At 45.4% G+C, this 19495-nt stretch overlaps 1 long non-coding RNA gene across 1 annotated transcript; it reads right to left on the bottom strand.

Annotated features, from left to right (window-relative positions):
- Positions 1-1005: 1005 nt before the first annotated feature.
- On the bottom strand, positions 1006-11890 carry LOC139275181 (uncharacterized). The gene is made up of 3 exons (XR_011595690.1): positions 11730-11890; positions 3123-3295; positions 1006-1100 (listed from the first exon to the last, which is right to left on the bottom strand). It is a non-coding gene; the product is annotated as an uncharacterized lncRNA (long non-coding RNA).
- Positions 11891-19495: the final 7605 nt, after the last annotated feature.

The following is a 19495-nucleotide window of genomic DNA, read 5'->3' as shown; positions in this document are numbered from 1 at the left end:
TGACACCGAGCTGCATAAGAAGAAATTAGGGCAGGTGACCAAAAGCTTGGTCAAAGAGGTAGGTTTTAAGGAGCGTTGAGAGGTAAAGAGGTGGAGAGGTTTAAGCAGGGAATTTCAGAGCTTGGACCTAGGCAACAGAAGGCATGGCCACCAATAGTTGAGTGATTATAATCAGGGATGCTCAAGAGGGCAGAATTAGAGGAGTGCAGACATCTCGTGGGGTTGTGGGGTTGGAGGAGATTACAGAGATAGGGAGGGGGCGAGGCCATGTAGGGATTTGAAAACAAGGATGAGAATTTTGAAATCGAGGTGTTGCTTAACTGGGAGCCAATGTAGGTCAGCGAGTACAGGTGTGATGGCTGAGCAGGACTTGGTGCGCATTAGGACATGGTCTGCTGAGTTTTGGATCACTTCTAGTTTACCTCAAGTTCAACCCAGGTCTTTGCCTATTATTGTTTTGTGCCAGCCGTAGAGAGGTGCATGACAATCACCTGTAATACTTTACCTCCCAATGTTACCTTCTTCATTATGAAGAAAAAACTGGCCTTCATTCAGAGACTTCCCCTTGTGCAAATCCAAATTGGAAACTCATAGGCACAAACTCATGACTTTATACTAAGTGACACAGCATGTTGGCATGTTGGAGCATCTAAATGTTGTGCTTCTCATGTCACCACCCCCCCCTCCCACTCCCAACCCCTCCCCACACCCACCACCCACCTGCGTCCAATGCATTTGAGAATATTCCAATAAAATTGTAAATAGCAAGAGAATACTGCAGGGCATATTTCACATACAAAGCTCTGACGGCTAAGTCATGTTCCAAGAGACGTTGGGAGGATTTCTGCAAGCAAAAATGAGATTATTTTGCATTTCAGAAAATAATGCATAGCAATAACGAACAATTTCAATCTTTTATTGACATATGATGAGAAGTCTAAATTATAGATCAATGTTATTCTAATCAACATAAGGTTGTGTTAATGAAAATGTTAAACACCCCACTTTCACTTCTTAATACATTCTTGTTCTTCTGGATATTTGTGCTTGTCATTTCAAAGTCTAGCGTTCAGCTAAGCTGTGATGTAAGGTGTCTTATCCTGCCGGGAAAAAGGGAGGGAAGTTAAAGGATTCGTCAACTAAAACCAAAGCTGCTTTCTATGAACTACATTCAAAAGTATAATTTGTCCATGGGTGGGTTTACCACACTTCCCTGTCATTTTTGAAATGAATGGAATGAGCATGTATTCTTTTAGCTAATCCAAATATCATCTCACTTTTTCAAGCGACTATGCTTTATTCTCAAAAGATCAGTTACTTTCTCAGTCAATCTACCCCTTTCAGAAGACTTATCTATTGGACATTGATTCCCTTGATCTGAGGAGGATTAGCTCAAAAAGACCACCCAATATCTTTGGTTTCATGCAGCTATGGTAGCCTGTAGACTCCGAATATTAGTTCAACTCACAATAAACCTATCAAATGCCATATTCTAATGTAATTTTTAGAACAAAACTCTTTGTAAGCATAATGTATGTACAGCTCATCGAACAAAGTAATCCTAGTAAATTATAACTTCTGTAAACACAGACCTCTAAAATAGTTCTAGAAAAGTGTTTCTTGATGCTCAAAATGTAATATCTCCAGTGGGTGTGTTAAGAAGTGCATTAAGTTGTCCATTATATATTTTTTTAATAAATTAAATTGCCTTAGCACCGGGAAAATGTTTCTAGTTTAGCACAGTTTAATTTTTTTCCACCAAGCTTCAAACAAGATTACAGAAACAAACAGGTTTTCTGTGAGTTAAAACCACAGTTTCTAGAATAGAGTGTGACCGACACACTGGCTCACAGTAGCTTTATTATGCCCTTTCTTCACATGTTACATAGTTTAATAAGGTGTAAAGTACTTTGTTCTGAAAAGGTTTCTTGCATGGGAACCAATACACTTAAATGAATTGACTTCTAGTCTTCAAAATACAGGTCAAATCAATGAATTTAATGAAGCTAGATTAACACAATGGATGTGGCTAGCATTCTGACCCCGATAACTAAATGTGTCAGTGCAGGTCACAAGGCTTTAACTGAACCTTAAGTGGTTAGTACACAAATGAGACAAAATGTTTGGAATCTCTCAGTCTTGTCATGCCCATTTACACGCTGTTAAAGGTGTATTTAGCAACTGCACCGCTGAACTTGGATGAAGTATAACTTTAGCGTTCCTTTTTGTTTGTCTTCATTCATCCAAAAGCTCTTGAAAGTTTTCAAAGATCTTTTAAGAAAATCCGTATAAACTCCCTGAATGCTTTGATCTTGTTCAGCCTCTTCTCCTACCCTATGGTACCCTCCAAATTTTAGTAGAAGATCAATGGCATTTCCAAATTCAATTGGTATTTGTGCTCTAGTCTCTGTAACAGTCCTAACTCTCCTGTAATTCAGAATTACAGATTCAAGACAAAGGGCTTACTTTAATAATTACTATTAGAGGCAGTATTAATATAACACTAATAATAAGTACTGGGGATGAAATACTAATATTTTTACAGCACAACCTCCTTTTCAACAGATTTGTCAAATTAATAATTAAACTATAATTTACGTGCAGTTCTGGTTGTAGAAACCAGGAGGTAATTTTGACTGCAATAATGTAAAATGGGTGATAGCGAATTGGCAATTCATTTTACATATCTTCTAATTTTTATTTCCATTAACTTCAAAGTCAAATCCCCCCTCCCACCCCCCCCCCCCCCCCGCCTCACACTATTTTCAGTGTTGGAAAGGAATAGTTGTCCAAAATGAAAGAAAATGAGCACCATTTTATATTCTTCAACAAAAATTTAAGTTTGGTGGCATCGTGCTTTACACATAGTCACAGCCTGAATCCTTCCATTGGAAAAACATTGCTCAAAATATGTTTATTTTTAAATAGGGCTAAATTATGCTTATGCTGTGTACAGTAATGCAAACATGATGAATACTTTCACAAATATAAAGTCAGGCCTCTGGTCTGCTAATGGAATTCAGAAGAATGTCTCCAGGTTCTGGACCCAAGTCTTTTGATCAACTGCATCAAGAATATGTACCAGATGATTTTTATTTTCATTGAAAAAATTAAGCACTTACATTTTGGGTTCCACTTATCACATTTGGTTAGTCATGCTTTGTCACCTTTGCGTATCCTCCTTCAGAAACAGTCAAATTTTATTGAAACTGCTTCAGAGTGGAAAAGTTTCAGGAGGTCGATTGACAATTGGAACTGGGATATAGTTGGAACCTTTTGTTCCCTCTATCACAGTCTGCAAAAACACAAGAAAAGAATTAAAAATCTCCAGAAAACATTCTCAGAATCTATTATTATGCCACCAATAATAAAAACAGAAAATGCTGGAAATATTCAGCAAGTCAGACAGCATCTGTGGAAAGTGAAACAGAGTGAACGTTTCAGGTCGATGACCTTTTGTCAGAACTCCGATGAAAGGTCATTGACCTCAAACGTTAACTCTGTTTCTCTTTCCACAGATGCTGCCCAACCTGTTGAGCATTTCCAGCATTTTCTGTTTTTATTTCAGATGTCCAGCTTCAGCAGTATTTTGCTTTAGTATTATGCCATCAATGTTTGCATTACATGTGAACATCAAGACTGATAATAGCAAATACCCCATTTTCTACTGGATGCTTGTTTTTTGTTAAGTTTTAGACTGTCATGTTAGAATTGTTATTAAATCAAGCATCTTCCACTGAAAATAAAATGTGATGTACTTTAACAATAACGATCTTTTGAAATCTTATCTTCCTCGCTTAGAATTCAATGCAGTACTGCACTGAAAAAACGGCGCTGCGTGGAACCGTGCACCTCCCCTTTAAATTTTGCCCCGCAAGCAAAGTACAGCCCTGGTCGTGACTCGCAAGGCTGGCGCTGACATCGCCCGCCGCAACAAACAGCAATGAAATAAATGACCGGATCTATTTTAGGTGTTGGTTGAGTAATAAATGTTGGTCAGGATACCGGGAGAACTTCCTGCTCCTCTTCAAATAGAGCCATGGGATATTTTACCTCCACCTGACCAGTAGCACCTGTTTTTGCCCCGTGGCAGAAATTGGGTAGCACCACTTGAGGTTCCGGCAGGCAATGTCAGCGCCAGCCTTGCGGGTCGCGACCAGGGCTGCAATCCGCTCACGGGGTGAAATTTAAAGGGGAGGTGCACGGTTCCGCGCACCGCCGTTTTTTTGATGACTTATCGGTCTGGTCTTTCTCTGCCGATTTTGCGGGCTCGTGCTGCGATCGTGCAGCCCGTCACTCCGTTCTGGTGCTGGGCTGCGGCCACGTCACCCAACATCCCCTGTGGCCTAATGGAGGTTCATCAAGAGCCGTGCAGACCTCGCAGTGCCCCTCCCTTTTAATGGAAGGGGAGGGCTCATGGAACGCATCAACGCTACACGGAGAGGCCACATAATGCTCTGCATTGCGCGCCCTTAGCGACTGCTATCTCACCCCGAGAGGAAGTTGAGCACTTGACATGGCGCTCCACTTCCTCTCAGGAGCGGTGACCCCAATTTAGGTGGCGGGGCAGGACTTCTGCACGGGCGCAGGAAGTCCCGCCCCGCGAGGGTTACCGTCCCCAAGTGGGGTGCTCCGGAATTTCGTGGCCAATATCTTTCAGTTAAGACATTAAACCGAGACCCGGTCTGCCCTCTCAGGTGGGCGTAAATGATCCCATGGCACTATTTCAAAGAAGAGCAGGGGAGTTATTCCTGGTGTCCTGGCCAATATTTATCCCTCAATCAACATTATAAAAAGAAATGTTATCACGTTGCTGTTTGTGGGACTTTGCTGTGCATAAATTTGCTGCCGTGTTTCCTACATTAGAACAGTGACTACACTCAAAAAGTACTTCATTGACTGTAAAGCGCTTTGGGACATCTGGTGGTTGAGAAAGGTGCGAAAAGGTCTTTCTTTTTTATTTCATTTTAATGGTGTTTCCCTTCTCCTCCAGGCCACCTCCATCAGCCATTGAGTCCATTTCATCTATACCATCAGCCAGGTAGAATTTACTTTCTTAATATAACAGAAGAAGCAGTGAGTTGAGGGGAGGCCCATAAGAGGCCCAGCAGTCAGAGGAGCGGCAGCATCGAGGAGAGCAGTGAATCGAGGGAAGGCCCAGTAGTCGGAGGAGCGGCAGTGTCGGAGGAGGAGGAGGAGGAGGAGCGGCAGTGTCGGAGGAGGAGGAGGAGGAGGAGGAGCGGCAGTGTCGGAGGAGGAGGAGCGGTGAGTCGAGGGGAGACCTATAAAAGGCCCAGTAGTTGGAGGAGCGGCAGTGTCGAGGAGGAGGAGGAGGAGCGGTGAGTCGAGGAGGAGCGGCAGTGTCGAGGAGGAGGAGGAGGAGCGGCAGTGTCGAGGAGGAGGAGGAGGAGCGGTGAGTTGAGGAGGAGGAGGAGGAGCGGTGAGTCGAGGAGGAGGAGCCAGTTACTGCAGTGTCGAGGAGGAGGAGCGGTGAGTTGAGGAGGAGGAGGAGGAGCGGTGAGTCGAGGAGGAGGAGGAGGAGCGGCAGTGTCGGAGGAGGAGGAGGAGGAGCGGCAGTGTCGAGGAGGAGGAGGAGCGGTGAGTCGAGGAGGAGCGGTGAGTCGAGGAGGAGGAGCCAGTTACTGCAGCTGCAGCAGGGAGAGAAGGCAAAAAAGAAGTAAAAAGAAATCGAAGTGTGACATCACAGCCAAGGGAGTAAGTGATTGGCTGGTGATTGGTGAGTAGTTTTTCTTTTTCTTTTCCTTATCAGTAAGAAACCTTTGGCATTGTTGCCAAATTAAATTAATTTATGGGTTAAGTCATGGCAGGAGAGCCCAGACCCGTGTTATGCTCCTCCTGTGCTATGTGGGAAATCAGGGACACTTCCAGTGTCCCTGACGACTATGTGTACAGGAAGTGTATCCAGCTGCAGCTCCTGTCAGATCGCATGACGGCACTGGAGCTGCGCATAGATTCACTATGGAGCATCCGCGATGCTGAGGATGTCGTGAATAGTATGTTTAGTGAGTTGGTCACACTGCCGGTAAAGGTTACAAAGGCAGGTAGGGAATGGGTGACCATCAAGCAGAGCAGGAATTGGAAGGCAGTGCAAGGTTATGATACTGTTGGGGGAGATGGCTGATCAGGGGAAGGCAGAAGTGGCCAAGTTCATGGCACCATGGGTGGCTCTGCTGCACAGGAGGGCAGGAAAAAGAGTGGGAGATCTATAGTGGTAGGGGATTCTAATATAAGGGGAATAGATAGGCATTTCTGCAGTCACAACCAAAACTCCAGGATGGTATGTTGCCTCCCTGGTGCAAGGGTCAAGGATGTCTCGGAGCGGCTGCAGGGCATTCTGGAGGGGGAGGGTGAACAGTCAGTTGTCGTGGTGCATATAGGTACCAACGACATAGGTAAAAAATGGGATGAGGTCCTACAAGCTGAATTTAGGGAGCTAGGAGCTAAATTAAAAAGTAGGACCTCAAATTTAGTAATCTCAGGATTGCTACCAACGCCACGTGCTAGTCAGAGTAGAAAAAGCAGGATAGTTAAGATGAATACGTAGCTTGAGGAATGTTGCAAGAGGGAGGGATTCAAATTCCTGGGACATTGGAACCGGTTCTGGGGGAGGTGGGACCAGTACAAACCGGACAGTCTACTCCTGGGCAGGACCGGAACCAATGTCCTAGGGGGAGTGTTTGCTAGTGCTGTTGGGGAGGGGTTAAACTCATATGGCAGGGGGATTGGAATCTATGCAGGGAGATAGAGGAAAGTAGAATGGGGGCAGAAGCAGAAGATAGAAAGGAGAAAAGTAAAAGTGGAGGGCCGAGAAAACCAAGGCAAAAATCAAAAAGGGCCACATTACACCAAAATTCTAAATGGACAAAGAGTGTTAAAAAGGGTGTTAAAAAGATAAGCCTGAAGGCTCTGTGTCTCAATGCAAGGAGTATTCGTAATAAGGTGGACGAACTAACTGCGCAGGCAGCAATTAATGGGATTACGGAGACATGGCTCCAGGGTGACCAAGGCTGGGAACTCAACATCCAGGGTTATTCAACGTTCAGGAAGGATAGACAGAAAGGAAAAGGAGGTGGGGTAGCGTTGCTGGTTAAAGAGGAAATTAACACAATAGTAAGGAAGGACATTAGCTTGGATGATGTGGAATCTGTATGGGTAGAGCTGCGGAATACCAAAGGGCAGAAAACGCTAGTGGGCGTTGTGTACAGACCACCAAACAGTATTAGTGAGGTTGAGGATGGCATCAAACAAGAAATTAGGGATGCGTGCAATAAAGGTACAGCAGTTATCATGAATGACTTTAATCTACATAAAGATTGGGCTAACCAAATAGGTAGCAATACGGTAGAGGAGGATTTCCTGGAGTGTATTAGGGATGGTTTTCTGGACCAAGGTGATGAGGAACCAACGAGAGAGCTGGCCATCCTAGACTGGATGTTGTGTAATGAAACAGGACTAATTACCAATCTTGTTGTGCGAGACCCCTTGGGGAAGAGTGACCATAATATGGTAGAATTTTTTATTAAGATGGAGAGTGACAGAGTTAATTCAGAGACTAGGGTCCCCAACTTAAGGAAAGGTAACTTCAATGGTATGAGACGTAAATTGGCTAGGATAGACTGGCAAATGATACATAAAGGGTTGACGGTGGATAGGCAATGGCAGACATTTTTAGATCATATGGATGAACTTCAACAATTGTACATCCCTGTCTGGAGTAAAAATAAAACGGGGAAGGTGGCTCAACCATGGCTAACAAGGGAAATTAGGGATAGTGTTAAATCCAAGGAAGAGGCATATAAATTGGCCAGAAAAAGCAGCAAACCTGAGGACTGGGAGAAATTTAGAATTCAGCAGAGGAGGACAAAGGGTTTAATTAGGAGGGGGAAAATAGAGTATGAGAGGAAGCTTGCAGGGAACATAAAAACTAACTGCAAAAGTTTCCATAGATATGTGAAAAGAAAGAGGGAAATCCTTACTAGTCAGGAAATGGTGTTATGGAAATTGAAGGGACTGAAGGCTGATAAATCCTTAGGGCCTGATAATCTGCATCCCAGAGTACGTAAGGAAGTGTCCCTAGAAATAGTAGATGCATTGTTGGTCATTTTCCAACATTCCATGGACTCTGGTTCAGTTCCTATGGATTGGAGGGTAGCTAATGTAACCCCACTTTTTAAAAAAGGAGGGAGAGAGAAAACTGGGAGTTATATACTAGTTAGCCTGACATCAGTGGTGGGGAAAATGCTGGAATCAATTATTAAAGATGTAATAGCACCGCATTTGGAAAGCAGTGACAGGATCGGTCCAAGTCAGCATGGATTTATGAAAGGGAAATCATGCTTGATATATCTTCTAGAGTTTTTTGAGGATGGAACTAGTAGAGTGGATAAGGGAGAACCAGTGGATGTGGTGTATTTGGACTATCAAAAAGGCTTTTGATAAGGTTCAACACAGGAGATTAGTGTGCAAAATTAAGACACATGGTATTGGGGTAATGTATTGATGTGGATAGAGAACTGGTTGGCAGACAGGAAGCAAAGAGTCGGAATAAATGGGTCCTTTTCAGAATGGCAGGTAGTGACTAGTGGGGTGCCACAGGGTTCAGTGCTGGGACCCCAGCTATTTACAATACACATTAATGATTTAGACAAAGGAATTGAATGTAATATCTCCAAGTTTGCAGATGACACTAAGCTGGGTGGCAGTGCGAGCTGCGAGGAGGATGCTAGGAGGCTGCATGGGGACTTGGACAGGTTAAGTGAATGGGCAAATGCATGGCAGATGCAGTATAATGTGGAAAAATGTGAGGTTATCCACTTTGGTGGCAAAAATAGGAAGACAGATTATTATCTGAATGGTGACAGATTAGTAAAAGGGGAGGTGCTACGACACCTGAGTGTCATGGTACATCAGTCATAGAAGGTAGGCATGCAGGTACAGCAGGCAGTAAAGAAAGCAAATGGCATGCTGGCCTTCATAGCGAGGGGATTTAAATATAGGAGCAGGGAGGCCTTACTGCAGCTGTACAGGGCCTTGGTGAGGCCACATCTTGAGTATTGTATGCAGTTTTGGTCTCCTAATCTGAGGAAGGACATTCTTGCTATTGAGGGAGTGCAGCGAAGGTTCACCAGACTGATTCCTGGGATGGCAGGACTGAGATATGAAGAAAGACTGGATCGACTAGGCTTATATTCACGGGAATTTAGAAGAATGAGAGGGGATCTCATAAAAACATGTAAAATTATGACGGGATTGGACATGTTAGATGCAGGAAGAATGTTCCCGATGTTGCGGAAATCCAGAGCCAGGGGTCACAGTCTAAGGATAAGGTGTAAGCCATTTAGGACCGAGATGAGGAGAAATGTCTTCACTCAGAGAGTGGTGAGCATGTGCAATTCTCTACCACAGGAAGTTGTTGAGGCCAGTTCGTTGGATATATTCAAAAGGGAGTTAGATGTGGCACTTACAGCTAAAGGGATCAAGGGGTATGGAGAGAAAGCAGGAATGGGGTATTGAAGTTGCATGATCATCCATGATCATATTGAATGGTGGTGCAGGCTCGAAGGGCAGAATGGCCTACTCCTGCACCTATTTTCTATGTTTCTATGTTTCTATGACACAAATAATCTTCCAGAAATACTAGGGGCCTGAGGGTCTTGTGAGAAGGAGGAACTGAAAGGAATCCTTATTAATCAGGAAATTGTGTTCAGGAAATTGATGGGATTGAATGCCGATAAATCCCCAGGGCCTGATAGGCTGCATCCCAGAGTACTTAAGTAAGTGGCCCTAGAAATAGTGGATGCATTGGTGATCATTTTCCAACATTCTATTGACTCTGGATCAGTTCCTATGGACTGGAGAGTAGCTAATCTACCACCACTTTTTAAAAAAGGAGGGAGAGAGAAAACAAGGAATTATAGACAGGTTGGCCTGACATCGATGCTGGGGAAAATGTTGGAATCAATTATTAAAGATGAAATAGCATCGCATTTGGAAAGCAGTGACAGGATCAGTCCAAGTCAGCATGGATTTATGAAAGGGAAATCATGGTTGACAAATCTTCCAGAATTTTTTGAAGATGTAACTAGTAGAGTGGACAAGGGAGAACCAGTGGATGTGGTGTATTTGGACTTTCAAAAGGCTTTTGACAAGGTCCCACACAAGAGATTAGTGTGCAAAATTAAAGCACATGGTATTGGGGCTGATGTACTGACGTGAATAGGGAACTGGTTGGCAGACAGGAAGCAGAGAGTCGGAATAAATGGGTCCTTTTCAGAATGGCAGGCAGTGACTAGTGGGGTGTCGCAAGGTTCAGTGCTGGGACCCCAGCTATTTACAATATACATTAATGATTTAGATGAAGGAATTGAATGTACTATCTCCAAGTTTGCAGATGACACTAAGCTGGGTGGCAGTGTGAGCTGTGAGGAGGATGCTAAGAGGCTGCAGGATGATTTGGATCGGTTAGGTGAGTGGGCAAATGCATGGCAGATGCAGTATAATGTGGATAAATGTGAGGTTATCCACTTTGGGGGCAAAAAACTTGGAAGGCAGATTAGGAAAAGGGGAGGTGCAACAAGACCTGGGTGTCATGGTACATCAGTCATTGAAAGTTGGCAAGCAGGTACAGCAGGCGGTGAAGAAGGCAAATGGCATGTTGGCCTTCATAGCGACAGGATTTGAGTATAGGAGCAGGGAGGTCTTACTGCAGTTGTACAGGGGCTTGGTGAGGCCACTCCTGGAATATTGTGTTCAGTTTTGGTCACCTAATCTAAGGAAGGACATTCTTGCTATTGAGGGAGTGCAGGAAAGGTTCACCAGACTGATTCCCTGGATGGCAGGACTGACATATGAGGAGAGACTGGATCGACTGGGCTTGTATTCACTGGAGCTTAGAAGAATGAGCGGGGTTCTCTTAGAAACATATAAAATTCTGACGGGATTGGACAGGTTAGAGGCAGGAAGAATGCCCCTGATGCTGGGGAAGTCCAGAACCACGGGTCACAGTCTAAGGATAAGGGGTAAGCCATTTAGGACTGAGATGAGGAGAAACTTCTTCACTCAGAGAGTTGTTAACCTGTGGAATTTTCTACGGCAGAAAGTTGTTGAGGCAAGTTCTTTAGATATATTCAAAAGGTAGTTAGATATGGCCCTTACAGCTAAAGGGATCAAGGGGTATGGAGAGAAAGCAGGAAAGGGGTACTGAGGTTGAATGATCAGCCATGATCTTATTGAATGGTGGTGCAGGCTCGAAGGGCCGAATGGCCCACTCCTGCACCTAATTTCTATGTTTCTATGTCTATGTTTCAATGCATTCATCAGTATGAGGAATATATTACTTAACATAGCACAATGAGTTTCTCCAGAGACATAATAATGTTTTCTAAATTGGGTGTAGAATCCTGTGTTAGAATTATTCAAATAAATCCTGAATAATGGACTTGAGTGCTGGATCTAAATTTGTAAATATACAGGGTTTGAACAATGACCTTCTTAGCATTAAACATATTTGTGTTATGCCATACACATGATATTTTACATACAGAAAATATGTCTGCCGAATTCCTGTTTTTAATGTTGCATTATAATCCTTCAACATAACAAAGTAGAAATTTAAATGATGAATGACGTTTTAAAAACACAACATTCCTGTAACTGTTATATATTTCTGAACTGATATTTGTCACTACTTAATCTCTGTCCATGCTGACCTTCATAGCAAAGTGATAAAGCTCAGTTCTTTTAAAATAGACACTATAGGGCCCGAAATTGATGACCCTGTCGTCGGGTACCACTGGGTTTGTCGGCAGTATTTCCTTGTTTTGGGCGGTCTTCCATTCGTTGGAAATTACATCAGGACCTTATACTGGTGGTTTCAAAATACCACTGGGGAGCAGACTGCCGCCATGCAACACTGGGAAAACAGCTCCCGTCCAAGTTTGGTGAGAGCGGTGCTCCGTACTTCTTGAAAAATGATGCCCAGTCAGAGCGACCTGTCGATGGACGGTAGGTATGAAACTCTGCAAAAAAAGATAAGTGAACATTTTTTTTCTAATTTTTTTGCAGCGATTCAGTGGAAAAGGGTCCTCTGAATGTTTTCCGATGTTTTATTTTTTATTTCAAAAAATATATTTTTTGTGTTTTCCCCCTCCCGAGACTAGCTGAGGTCTTAATTTGACAAGGACCGCTGAGAATGCACATGCAACGCCCATTTTTCCCGCCGGGCAGTTTTTTTTCTATTTTTTTCACCAAACTTCCGCCCAAAGTACCGTAATGATCTTAGCGGTCTTTTCGACGGTAAATGGATGGAACTTGGCTTTGATCAAATTCGGGCCCATAATATGAGAGCTATGATAAACAGTCTACACCCAAAATATTATTATGGAATTTTCTTTTTGGATGCTGGCAGAGGTGCCCTATATTCCTACTATTATAGTCTTTATTACAGCATTTGCAGTTCTTTCTTCTTGTTGTGATGTGTCACTGTGTGTTAAATGGACAGTCATGGTCAGTATAGTCATTAATGGGCTGGATTTTCAGCTAGTTGCCACCTCTGTTTTCACCCTGGAGGGGCGACAATGGCGGCAGAGAGCTTTTCCGGGCAGGCGGCCATCTTCCAGTGCCTCGCCGGGGTTTTCGGAGCCGGTTATGGCGATGCGCAGAGCATTACCGCCCAGAAGAGGCGAGCCGGTGTGCAATGCCCCTGGTTGCAACACCGGCTTGATTTTTGGCTCCCGCCCAATCCGTAGGACTCCGTAGAGCGCCGTGCTGGGTCTGTCTGTGAGAGCGGGCAGTCCGAACTGTACAGGCTGCTGTGAGCTAAGGTATGTTGACTACAGATAAGTGTGATTGTTTTTTATTTTATTTTTTTCCGATTTATGTTGTGATGGCGTCAGTTCGTTATTGGGAATGTTTTTGGTGTTTTTTTTCGCTTTTTTTCTCCCCCCGCCCCCAGGCCTTTCTTCCAGTGCTCCGAGGCCGGCTGTTTAGGTCGGGAATTGTGCATGCTGAGCCGGCTGCGCGCCCTCAGAGAAGTGTACAATGTCTCCCTCAGTACGCCGCCCCACACTCAGGGCCCAGCTGCCCAATTTTGCTGACTGAGGCGCAATCTTTTCTCGGACGCAAACTTTACCGTCCTGCTGCCATTACCGCCCTGAAATGAGCAAAGCCGAAAATCCAGCCCACTGTGTGTTAAATGGTCAGACATGGTCAGTGTAGTCACTGTGTGTTAAATGGTCAGTCACGATCAGTCGATCAGTGTAGTCACTGTGTGTTAAATGGTCAGTCACGATCAGTCGATCAGTGTAGTCACTGTGTGTTAAATGGTCAGTCATGGTCAGTGTATTGCGTTAAATGGTCAGACATGGTCAGTGTAGTCACTGTGTGTTAAATGGTCAGTCATGGTCAGTGTATTACGTTAAATGGTCAGACATGGTCAGTGTAGTCACTGTGTGTTAAATGGTCAGTCACGATCAGTCGATCAGTGTAGTCACTGTGTGTTAAATGGTCAGTCATGGTCAGTGTATTACGTTAAATGGTCAGACATGGTCAGTGTAGTCACTGTGTGTTAAATGGTCAGTCATGGTCAGTGTATTGCGTTAAATGGTCAGACATGGTCAGTGTAGTCACTGTGTGTTAAATGGTCAGTCATGGTCAGTGTAGTCACTGTGTGTTAAATGGTCAGTCACGATCAGTCGATCAGTGTAGTCACTGTGTGTTAAATGGTCAGTCATGGTCAGTGTATTGCGTTAAATGGTCAGTCATGGTCAGTGTATTGCGTTAAATGGTCAGTCATGGTCAGTGAGGTCACTGTGTGTTAAATGGTCAGTCATGGTCAGTGTATTGCGTTAAATGGTCAGTCATGGTCAGTGAGGTCACTGTGTGTTAAATGGTCAGTCATGGTCAGTGTATTGCGCTAAATGGTCAGTCATGGTCAGTGAGGTCACTGTGTATTAAATGGTCAGTCATGGTCAGTGTATTGTGCTAAATGGTCAGTCATGGTCAGTGAGGTCACTGTGTATTAAATGGTCAGTCTATTGTGTTAAATGGTCAGTCATGGTCAGTGAGGTCACTGTTAAATGGTCAGTCATGGTCAGTGTATTGTGTTAAATGGTCAGTCATGGTCAGTGTAGTCAAAAACCACGGTGCAAAAAATACTCTCGAGTTTACACATGCACAGACGCGCTTGAAGCTTCCCGGGCCCAGGCGAAAGTTTAGGGCATGCCGAATTAGTTTGCGCATGTGCAGATGCACCAGCACACTTCGCTCAGAGCGGGAGATATTGCGCAGCAGGAGGAACGACCGCTGAGGCCCTCATTCAGGCCATTGAGAGGAGGTGGCCTGCACTGCATCTAATGGGAGGAAGGAGGACCGTGCCAAGGGTGATCAGGAGGATTTGGAGGGAGATAGCCCTGGAGGGGTCAGTGACAGACATGGTGGCTAGAACTGCCCCACAATGCCGCAAGAAGTTTAACGACCTCACGAGGGTAAGTACCCTTTACATTTATGGACCCCTGCCTTGGTTGCAAGATCACTGTCTCACACAATGTAAAGTCTTTGACGGAGCTGCCCTTTTTCTATGTGTTCCAAGCATAGTTTGGGTTGTTGAAGCCACCTGAAAGCTGGAGGCTCAGTTCACCAGCTGTGCCCTCTGTATTCAGGTGGCACGGCTCGCACTCCCCTTCCACTCTTGATATGATTTTCACAAACGTCACCCTGAGCTGCAATGCTACCTGGCTCTCACCACGTCCCATGTTTTCCAAATGCTCAGTCCGCAGCCACACAGATTGTACTGAACACATTTGCATTTCTAGGGCATGGCAGCTATTCTACTATGGAAGGCACATGTGGCACAAGAGGAGCTGTACACTTATTCAACCCTTCTTCTTGCTCTTATTGTAGGCCATTAGCGCATAATCGGCGAGAGCAGCAGTGGACCGGAGGTGGACAGCCTGATCTGCACGAGCTCACCGAGGTAGAGCAGCGAGTGTTGGCCCTTATAGGCACCCCAGTTCGCACGATGGCTGGTGGCGAGGCTGAGCCCCCTATTGGTAGGGACGGTGTGTGACTGGCTTTTGCGATTGATGTGAGTTCCATGCCCCATAATATCAAGTGGCCTATCCCCTTTACATATACACATCCAATGCCACCTTTCTCTTATCTGCCTGCCCCCTCCTCTTCTGCTAACCACACATCTGTTGCTTTGTGCTTACAGGTGACTAGCCAGAAGCGCAGCCGCCTTCCCGTGGGCCGTTGACATCTGGGCACCGGGGAGATGAAGAGGGAGAGGACGACAGTGTGTTCACTGAGCGGGAGACCTCATCAATCCCACCGAGTGGGGACACAACATCGGGGGAGAAGGCTGATTTTGAAGGGTTTGACGACTCTGAGGCTCCTGGCTCCAGTGGCCTACAGCAACGCTGAGCAGGAGGGGAAGCTCGGAGACCAACTCCCCGGAGGATGAGTTGGCACAGTAGTCCTGGTCAGAGACAGGCAGATGTGGACCTGGACTTGGTGGCTATATCCAGGGAGAACACGGAAATGCACCGCGACCTCATGGGTGCATTGGGTAGAGTCCTGTAGAGCATCGACGCACTTGCTGCGAGTGTGGCGAAGGTTGCCTCACGCATTGTCCGTGCACCTGAAGACTCCAGCGAGCCTATCCTTGGACGCTGACATAGGCAGATGGGCTCCAGCAGCGATACTGGAGTCCCAGAGGGGATGGCGCGTGCCATGGGTGGCGTGGCAGCAGCGATCACGTCGCAGTCACAAGCCACGCTACAGCTAGGTGATGCCATGCAATCACTGACTGCTGCTGTCCTCTCAGTGTTCCCCACTGTCCAGTGGGGAAGTGATGGTGCCAAAGCAGGCCAGCAGGTTGTGGTCACATATCGTGCTCCAGATGCTGAGGCTCAGCCTCATTTGAGTGGCAGTGGTCCCCAGGAAATGCAAGGTGCTGTCCTTCCTCAAGATGACTGCATTCTGGCTCCCACCACTGCCACTCGTACCTTTGCTCCTAACATGGTCCACACCCGAGCCATCACAAACTGCATGCTGCCGATGCTAAGGCTTTCCAGGCCCAGGGCGTCCTCGTAGGCCGTCTGTAGTGTTTGGTCCACACACACAGCAGCCCTCAAGCAGCCTTGCTGTCGGCACTGAGGAGGAACAGTAGGCATGGGAGGGAGGTAAAAGTTTGGGAGGGGTGGGAAAGCTCAGGCCAAGTCAGATTAAGGACTAGGTCCATGTTGGGGAGATGCATTGAAAATTGTTAATCTCACCTGTAAATAGTTAATGTGCACTTCATTGTTGAGTGCGTTGCAACAGGATGTTGCATTTTGTCTTTTTTTTTTGAGGGGGGTGTTTGTTTGTTTCAGTAAAATGTAACTTTGACCGTTTGCCATTGGCATCTTGTGTTTCATTGCAATCTTCACTGGAGATGTGCTATTATGGTGGCACATAGCGTGGCCAGTATTAGCTGCATCCCTCAGCTTCCTCCATTCAAGAGAACTAATCCATTATGACCTTCCGACGTGCAGCTCTTGGTCCAGCAGCATCTCCATGCTGCCTCCCCCGTGGATGGTGTGACTGGCCATTCGGGGCCTCGTCAAGCTCCTGCTTGTCATCCTCCTCCTCCTGAGGTAGGTACTGCAATCCCCACTGACTATGCCTGTCCCCTTATAATGGCCAAGTTATGCAGCATGCAACACACCACAATGAATTACGAGACCTGTTGAGGGGTGTATTGAAGGCAGCCTCCAAAGTGGTCCAGACATCGGAAACGTTGCTTGAGCACCCCTATTGTCTGTTTGATGATGTTGCGGGTGGCTGCATGGCTCTCATTGTAGTGCTGCTCCGCTTCTGTGGTGGGGTTGCGGAGAAGGGTCATGAGCCAGGTGGCTAGGCCGTATCCTTTGTCGCCGAGCAGCCAGCCGCGCCGTTCCCTTTGTCTCTGAAACAATTGTGAGATAGTGCTCTCACACAGGATGAAAGCATCATATGTGCTCCCTGGATTGCGGGCATTAACTGTGAGGATGCGCTGCATGCGGTCGCACACCAGCTGCACGTTTAGGGAGTGATATCTCTTTCGGTTTCTGAATACCTCTGCATTGTGTAATGATGCTCATAGGCCACGTGTGTGCAGTCAATGGCTCCTTGAACCTTCGGGAAGCCTACAATTCTGCCAAACTCATGTGCCCGCTCATTCTGGCTCTCCCTGCTCATTGGAAACGTTATCAAGTCCATTCTGCAGGCGTACAAAGCCTTTGTGATGTGGCGAATGCAGCGATGTGCAGCCTAGAAGGAACTGGAGGCATAGAAGGCCAACGCCACAGTCACCTTCACTACGACGTGCAGCGCAGTGCTGTTGGTTCTGTTGGCTCTGTAAGGCTGAAGGTCTGCCTGGAGGAGACGACATATCTCTGTCAGCACTTCCTTTCGGAAGCGCAGACTTCTCACACACTGCTCCTCAGAGAGCTGGAGTTATCAGCGTTGGTACCTGTAAACACGTCGGGGTTAAGCCCTCCTCCCCAGATGTCTTCCGCCTCCCCTGTTCCGTGGGCCGATATGGCTAAGAGCCCTTCTAGCTTGACACTGCCTAGTAATAGCATTGCGTAGGATTCGCTGGTGAACTAGCAATGCCCCCATTAAATTCTTTCACTGAAGTGGTAAGGACACTGCAATGGCAGATAAAACTACCGCTTTAAATTCTGAGCTTCACGCAGTGTGCAGTACGCAAACGTTGCAGTCAATGTGACCTGCGATTTAGAATCCTCCTCCCTCAATTTAATCACGCAGCAAACCTGGTTTTTCAAGGCGTCACTTGGGGAGGACGTTAAATGCAGCGTTAGCACATAATTTTACAACAGGGGCGCTAGCGGAACATTGCATGACAATTGACGCCATGATCTGAATGAAACTATAGGGCGGGCCATTCAGTTTTTGTACCTCGGGAAACCCTGAGCCGAATTTGCTGGCCACCTGGGGTAAGCATTTAGACACCTTTTACCGGGCCTCTGGGTGCTAACAGAGGTGCAAGCCAGCCAAAAATCCAGTCCAATGTTAAATGGTCAGACACGATCAGTGTAGTCACTGCCTGTGTGAGAACACCACTGCAGATCGGGGCTGTAAATAGAGCTGGTGCGCCGGGCCCTGGAACATTGTGGCGGAGGTGCGGTGAATGAGGGTACGGGGCCCAGAAGAGCCGAGGACCCAGGGGCAGCGCAGACCTGCCCACACTGTGATATGTATGCGCACTAGGTCCGTGCAGCAGAGCAGATTTCCAGTCGTCCTGATTAATCCTTGCTACTGGATAAAGGCCTAGCTCTGTCAAGCCCGTGTGGTGGCTGATGTGCAATGGTCATCATACGTTAAATGCATTGGTAGGATATACATACCAACACCAGTGTGCTCTCTCAACATCGAGGCATTGATCACGCTCAATCAGCTCCGATGGACAGGCCATATTGTCTGCATGCCTGATACAAGATACGATCAGTATACGTAAATGGTCAGACATGATCAGCGTAACCATTTTCGGTATCTGAAATTACACTCTGGGATAGGAATGCAGAAATGCTTGGCTTGTTTCGCTGAAATTAGAACATTCGTTAAATCATTTAACCTGCTTGTTAAATGGTCAAACATGAGCATTGTCTTCACTGTGTGTTAAATGACCATAGGAAATTTGGTTTGATATAACCAAGCAGTTCTTTCAGGATATGTGTATTCTTTCATTGTGAAAGCTGAGAAGAGCAATACCTACAAATGGGCAATTGGCATTATTTGGTGTTTTGTATATTCTCCATTAACATTAGAAAAGTGAACATGTTACACAAGTTTAATTTTTTTTAAATAAGCATGACTTCTTAGGGAAAATCTACATCTGTACAACAGAAAATAAATTAGTAATAGTATTATTGCATGCACACTTATATTTTGATTTGTTGGTTAATCTTTTTAAATAAGTATTTATTCCCATTACTTCTTCAATCTCTCTGGATTTTTATTGTATTTTGAGCTTTTGTCCTTTTTGTTTGAAAATTTGCTACTTTCATTGATCAGTAACATTCTGTCAACCATCTTTGACTTTTCTGCTTACATCTGCATTAAAGCTGTCATTTACTGCTGCTTCCTTCCCTCTATATTTGACAGCAATAGCCTTCATTAGCTTTTATCTTTTTTCTTCACATTATGACGTAACCTGTGCAAAGTGGCACAGCTTCTCAGTTCTTATATGTAAAATTTGCAACATTTTTTTGAAACGGGTCAGCGCCCATTTTTGGTTCCTTTCTTTATTGAGTACCGTGCTAAAACTTTTTTTGCAGATGCAGACTATTCAGGAGCAGTCTGTGGCTACATGCAGAGATGTGGAAAGAAGAAAAGACCTTTCCATTTTCTGATTACCATAGTAACTAGAACATTGCCCACCGCTTGTCACTTAAGTGGGCAATAGCAAGTTAATATAGTTTCCTGTGCAATC

The sequence above is a fragment of the Pristiophorus japonicus genome, chromosome 10, assembly GCF_044704955.1.
Source record: "Pristiophorus japonicus isolate sPriJap1 chromosome 10, sPriJap1.hap1, whole genome shotgun sequence".
Classification (NCBI taxonomy): Eukaryota; Metazoa; Chordata; class Chondrichthyes; family Pristiophoridae; genus Pristiophorus; species Pristiophorus japonicus.
Note: the sequence above shows the minus strand (reverse complement) of the source record. Positions and strands in the feature narration are given on the sequence as shown.